Raw genomic sequence first — 7093 nt, forward strand, 5'->3', positions numbered from 1 at the left:
GCTTCATGTCTCACCAGTCACATTATTCTGACACCGGACCAACCAGTCCTAGCACTAACCCCATAATGCCAGACGCCAGGCGGAGCAGCCACTAGATTGCCAAGTTTTAAAGTCTTAGGCATGACCCGGCCGGGGTTCGAACCCACGACCTCCCGATCACGGGGCGGACGCCTTACCACTAGGCCAACCGTGCCGGTTGTTACAGGAGTGGCAATGGAAAGATGGCCTTTAGTGGGGCTCCTATGTTGCAAAATCATTCAAATCATGCAACAAACACCAAATTAAGCAAATATGAAGAGTTTTATGTGCTTAACAAAACCTGATACAGAGCCATCGCGAAAAATAAAAAATGGGTAGTTTTTAAACAATTTTTCAAAATGGCCGCCAGTGTAAACGGTTGGGTATGTTAGGCATATTTCACTTCATGTGATTAACAGCAAATTTGGCGTAAATGGACATTTGCTTTTGCTTAACAAAACCTGATACAGAGCCACCGTGAAAAAATTAAGAAATCAGTAGTTTTTTTACAATTTTCAAAATGGCCGCCAATAAAAGGGTATTTAGGCATTTTTGATGCTACAAGACATTCTCTTGCAATAGAAACTAACACAAACACATTTTTAAACAAAACAATACATGTATTGTTGGTGCAGAGAATGATTGGACGGTGTGGGTGGCAGGGTTGAAGAATTTGTGGATTACCTAAACTGTGCAAAAATAAATATATTGCACCAATTTTCATACCAAAACGAAAACATTCATTCCTGTGCTGTTATATTCAATGTATGCTATTGAGGGCACTCAACTTGGCTAACTGGAACACTTTTAAGATAAAAGGTGGCCTTTACATGGGTTATTTGACCGCCGCCCAAATAAGGGTACCCCCAAAATAAAACTGATAAAAATGTAATGTATCAACTCAAAAGTCGACTAAAATTCATAATCGCTGTATTTCGAAAACGTTGTTTGTTCTCATGTGTTTACACAACTAGCACATTCCGGCAAGTGTCTATACTCAAAAGAAACTTTGGCAGTACTTGAAACAACCATCTGTCATACATGCGAAGTCAAAAATATGTGGGATGTAAGTCAACAAACCTGTGGCAGTTTTTAAAATATTATTTCGTGAAGATTTGAAAGTGTACTCAAACGGTTGAACTACGCCTCGTGCGTAGACACACATTCCTGAAAGTTTCAACGCAACCCACTTGGTCATTGCTAAAATACATGGATTTTAGTTGACTTGGGTATCCCTCAAATTTGACACATAAACATCTCATCCGTGAGATCGACACATACATCAGTAGGTACAATGGCACAACACTAGAAATATGCAAGATGGCGAAATAAAACAACCTGTTCTGGATGGATAATCAAGTTGACTTTCTCTTCGTATACAACAGTGACCCAGTTGTGCCTCAGGAATTGTCGTCGGCTTTTTAAAAGGTACCCGAAGTTTTTGTCACATCTCTTTGTCACGTCAAGGGTATCCTTATTTTGACGGCGTAAATGATGATGTTAAAAAAAAATGTGCCAGATAGCGAAGATGCGAGCCTTTAATGGCATAGACAGTTTGAATAAAATGACACAGGAATAAAAGTTTGAGTTGGGGTATGAAAATGGGTGCAATAATATTTTTGCACAGTTTAGATGCTGACAGTTTTCACAGGCATGCAAGCACATTTGCAGAGAGCTGTGCTCTGCAGTCCTTCTTAGCAGCATTTGCAGCGTTTTGTTGTACAGCTCTTCTTGCAGGCACACCTCATGAGTTCTCGGCACACGCTGGATACCTCTTGAAAGCTCGTCCAGAATGACTCCCACTTTCCAGCCTTGAACTGCCAGCCCACAGAGTTTGGAAGTCTAATAGGTAGATGGCTCTTCTCAATCTCATGTCCTGCAGCAGCACCTCACTTGTAAGGGGATTATGGTCAATTTGGCAGCTCTTTTTACTGAAGAGGTACCGTCTAGCACTGTTTACACCCAGTACGTTGCTGGTTTTGTCCTACAAATGTACACCAAAAAGCTCTTGTGCTGCCCTGTCAGTGGTACTCAGCTTACAAAGAGGAGCAGACAACCTGAAGAAAGTTTGAGTGACGTCTTCAAATGCTTGCCATACTTCCCAAGCCTTCTGATTCCCCAATACCATTGAAGAACGACATAGTGTCACAGCCTGTAAGGCTATGCAAAATGGGCAGACAGGGTGACTTCTCTTGGCCAATGGCTTTGGCAATGTGGCGATACACTTCACGAGCAGAAAAAAACGCAACACAGCTGGAATGAGAAGCAGACTGTCTGGCCTCCTCTACATCCATGGTGCAGGAAATCAGCCTGTGGTACCCTTCACACAAAAGATGAAAAGTGACATTTTTATTTGAATGTATTTGAATAATGTTTACTATCTCAGAGAGTCGGTCAAAGCCGGGTTAGCAAGTCTTCACACAACAGACCAAAATGAAAGAAAATTGTATTTCATGAATTCGTATAATTCTTACTGTTTCAGGTTAAAAAACAAACAAACACAGTTTCCAGTGACCCAACTGATTCTGGAATCTTTCTGACCGCTACATTTATTCGCTTCAAACAGTCGCTAACAGAATGTTGACCATAGTGAGGGTTCGTACGTCAAACCCATCAAATTCACAGAGGTCGCTTACAAATGATGTGCAAACATGTTCCAATTAATACAAATAAAAAAATCTTACTGTTAAGATGTATTAGGTAACAAACCTTGATACAGTAGTACTAGTGAAATCGGCTCCCTTCTGTGGCACCGGAATAAATGCAGAACGCTTGTTCCCAGGAACCGGCATGTGGTGTAACTCTTGTATATATCCTGTAAAAATAAAATTCACACCAATGCACGGTCAACTTAAAATAAGCAAAAGGATGAGAAACAAGCAACAAACCAAAATTGTAAAACTCAAAGAGCGGTACCTCTTCATTTTTCAAAACCACTTATCTCATTTGATTAGCATACACTGTATGCTTTTGTCTGTTACCTACTGTCTTTGAAAGTTTGATCACAACACTGTAAAGACATGGGCCTGGGGAGTGGAGTGTTTTTATCTCCAGCTGGTCATCCTACTATCTGGCCTACCCTCACCGTTTTTGACTCTACCCCTCCCCACCTTATGGAAGTCCTTAACGTAGGCAGGACTAATCATTTATCATACCATGAACAATCTCTTTCTCCTCGCCTTTTATTCAAAGTTCGTTTAATCTGTTTAAAATCACCAGCGTGGCGATCATGATTTCCTTACTTGTAATCAACAGACAGATCTAGATCAAAGAAACTACAATGGGAAGAAGGATAACTTCCTCATTGGGCATGCTTAGAAATGAGAATGGCTAAATACGAGTTATTCCCCTTTTCTACATGCTGACCAGGCTGTCTCCTGCTTTGTCATGACTAGTACAGTCGATCTTTCTCATGCTGTGACTTGCTTTATTTTCACATTTTCGGTATTTAAAACAGCAAACACACACACACACACACACACACATACACTGAAGAAGTTTCCATTCTGATTCGGTTATTTTATTTGGTGCTATATGTTTGCTTCACATTGTTTCTTTTACATTGCTTTAGGTATCCCAATTCGCTAAACACATCCATAATGCATGCATGGCTCATTCGAAAGAGGGCAACTGAATAACTGATGCCCAATAGCAATAAATACTGAACAACTGAACAATAAATAGCAATAAATGATGACAGCGCCAAGTTTTTAAGTACAAAGTGAAATCATGTGACTGGACAAAGGCACAATTACAAAATACAAATAAAAAAATCGAGGCTCATTTTAAATTAAGTTCTCAGCTCATGGGGAAGCATAAGGTGACCCTAGAAACCGAAATTAGGAGACCTCCCGCCCCCAGGGCAGACTACAAAAAAAAGGGGGGGGGGGCTAATTTGTGAAAAAGTATAAAAGGAATCGAAAACTGTATACATGTATTTAGTTAATACCCCAAAAATTGTATAGTATATACAATGTCAGACCCTAAAGAAAGTTTGTTAGTCTTTGCTTAGGCAAAACAAAGCAAAATAGCCTGTTTACGGTATCCCGACCAACCCTATTTTTCTAGACCAACCCTAGACTTTTTTTTTGGCATTTGGAAAAAAAGAAAAAGAAAAAAAAAATCAATTTTGTTCCTGTTTTTTTGCAAAATAATTTAAAAAGATGGTTATAATTTTTTTTTCAGAAAAGCCGACCTACCGACCCTCTTTTTGTGTGCCTATGTTACTGTAAACAGACTAAAAGGTACATCAGAAACAACACACCAGGGAGGGTCCAAAATTGTATCAAAATATAGATGGTAGGGAATTCAAAATAAAAAAGACAATAGACAAAACATGTACTTCGGGTCATAGAGCCTTCTTTAATTTTTGACTCATTAAGTCCATGCTCCGAGAGTCCTTTTTTTAATTTTGAATTGCCTACCATCTATTTTTTTTATACAATTTTGGACCCTCTTTGTACGGAGAGAGTTGGCAATTGTTAATCACATTCTCTCATCTCATTGACTCTCCTTCAGCTCCTTGGTAACATGCGTTCCCGTCTCTGCCAGGATTGGACACAGCAGCAGATAACCGGTAAATATGTAACAGGCATAAATGGCAAAATAGCTCGCCTCGCCTGATAATATATGAGACAACTGTTCTACTACAAAGTCTTTCTTGGGAGGCTTGGCTAATTTACTCGCTCGTTTTACACGGGGTTCCATCGTTTTCTTTTCTAATCGGAAAACCTTGCTCCTCAGTTTGTTGACCTTCTGCCAAAGTTCCGCTTCACGAGGGGATGGGGAAGATGACGACTTTGATGCTTTACATCCTATGTCCTCCAGGATCGCCTGAATGTCATCTAAAAAAGAAAACACACATAAAATAACATAACCATAACAAGTTACAACCTGGAAGAAATTAAAACACGTGTAATTAAATCACAAAATTAAAATAAACAATAGCGTAGGAAGGCAGGCCAGAAATGAAGTGTATTAGCAACTATGGATACGATGTGGAACAATGATGGAATTGACCTTGTTTGGTACTGAATGGGTGAGGCCATTAGAACTGTACCCACGGAATATGCGCTATATAAGCTTCATATTGATTGATTGATTGATTGATTGATTAGGACAACAGTACCAGGTAAACTCCTCACACACCATGCCTCTTTCTTTCTTTCTTTATTTGGTGTTTAACGTCGTTTTCAACCACGAAGCTTATATCGCGACGGGGAAAGGGGGGGGGGGGGGGGGGGGGATGGGAATAGAGCCACTTAATTGTTTCTTGTTACACCATGCCTCTAACAGGATATGTTTCCCATCTTTACGTGTTGGAACTACAGGTACAATTTCATCCATCCATGCATCCGCCCTATACAGCTTCTTCTTCTTCTTCTGCGCTCGTGGGCTGAAACTCCCACGTGCACTCATTTTTTTTGCACAAGTGGAATTTTACGTGTATGATCGTTTTTACCCCGCCATTTAGGCAGCCATACGCCGCTTTCGGAGGAAGCGTGCGGGGTATTTTTGTGTTTCTAAAACCCACCGAACTCTGACATGGATTACACTTACAGGATCTTTTTCGTGCGTACTTGGTCTTGTGCTTGCGTGTACACATGAAGGGGGATAAGTCACTAGCAGGTCTGCACATAAGTTGACCTGGGAGATCGGAAACATCTCCACACTTAACCCACCAGGCGGCCGCGACCGGGATTCGAACCCTCGACCTTCCGAGTTAATAGACCGACGTCTTACCACCCCGCCACAGCGCCCGTCACCCTATACAGCAATTATCAACTATGTAATGGATGGGTTTAAACATTTTTTGATGTCAGGGTGTTCTTCATGGTTAAAAATCTCTTACCTGGTTGAACAATTTGTGCATCAGGCGACAGGTCGGTGCTGGCTTCATTTGTAGCTACCCTTTGCGATGGTGGCTTCCTCCCACTAGCAACCTGCAAATGCACAGCTCTTTAACTGACAAACTCACAACCAACACCCAGTCACAATGAAACAATTCTCCCAATTTCATGGCATTGGTCTTAGGCCACACAAAAAAGTGTATGTTTCTCGTAAGGCAAAACAAAAAATAATCTGTTTACAGTATCCGGACCGACCCTATTTTTTTCCCACCGGCCCTAGACTTTTTTGGGGCATTAAAAAATGAAATTAAAATATTCAGATGGCTAAAATACAAAAATAAAAAGCCGACCTACCGACGCTATTTTTGGGGGGCCTATGTTACCTTAAACAGACTTTTTTTGTGGCCTAACATGACTAAAGGTGGAGATTTTTTTTCTAAACTTTTTTTTTTTAAACCATCTTTTTAACTTATTTTGTTGAAAAACAGGAAAACAATTGATTTTCGAATACCCCTTTTATTTTTGAAAATGCAAAATAAAAGTCTAGGGTCGTCGGGAAAACATAGGTAGGGTCAGGTGACCAGAAACATACAACTTTTTTGTTGTTGACGCCGACCCTATACTTTTTTTGCCATTTGGGGCTGTTTTTTTGCAAAATAAGTTCATCATATCATCATAATCAAGACGTCGATCCAAAATAAGTAACTTTTTTTTGTTGGCCTTATCATTTTTTTGCGCTAAATGCAAACAGGCATTATTTGATGGGAACAATGCTGGTTTTTTTTCAATTCTTACATCAGCCTCAAACTTGTCATTACTCAACCTGCATTTAATAGTGTGCTTCATTGGTTTGCAAAAACCTAAAACCAATAAATAAATAACCTTCGGTGGTGGATTGGGCACTGCAAACAATGTCGGGACAGCATTCCACACAAGTGATCCTCTCTGCAGGATTGTTTTACTGGTTGGCCTCAAAGTGATCAGTACAAAGCTTGAGACCTTGAACATCAGCTGGCTGCAGCTTTTCAAAGTCCTCCCGCCTTGTGAATTGCATCCATATTCTGCACCTAGTTTGAAAATAAAAACAACAATGTTATTGTTAAACTAAGCAAAAAGGAAAGACAAAAAATAAATCAGATCTTCAGTCTAAATCTAACGCTCTGCCTGAACGCAAAACGGATGAGTGATGTACTTTTGTACTGTAGTTTTCCCGTAAGCAAGGTTTG

General features: G+C 40.1%; 1 long non-coding RNA gene across 1 annotated transcript; it reads right to left on the bottom strand.

Moving 5' to 3' along the window:
• Positions 1-3906: 3906 nt before the first annotated feature.
• On the bottom strand, positions 3907-6886 carry LOC138967334 (uncharacterized). The gene is made up of 3 exons (XR_011455924.1): positions 6750-6886; positions 5870-5960; positions 3907-4862 (listed from the first exon to the last, which is right to left on the bottom strand). It is a non-coding gene; the product is annotated as an uncharacterized lncRNA (long non-coding RNA).
• Between the last annotated feature and the right edge of the window lie 207 nt (positions 6887-7093).

Source organism: Littorina saxatilis, linkage group LG5 (genome assembly GCF_037325665.1).
Source record: "Littorina saxatilis isolate snail1 linkage group LG5, US_GU_Lsax_2.0, whole genome shotgun sequence".
NCBI classification, from domain to species: Eukaryota; Metazoa; Mollusca; class Gastropoda; order Littorinimorpha; family Littorinidae; genus Littorina; species Littorina saxatilis.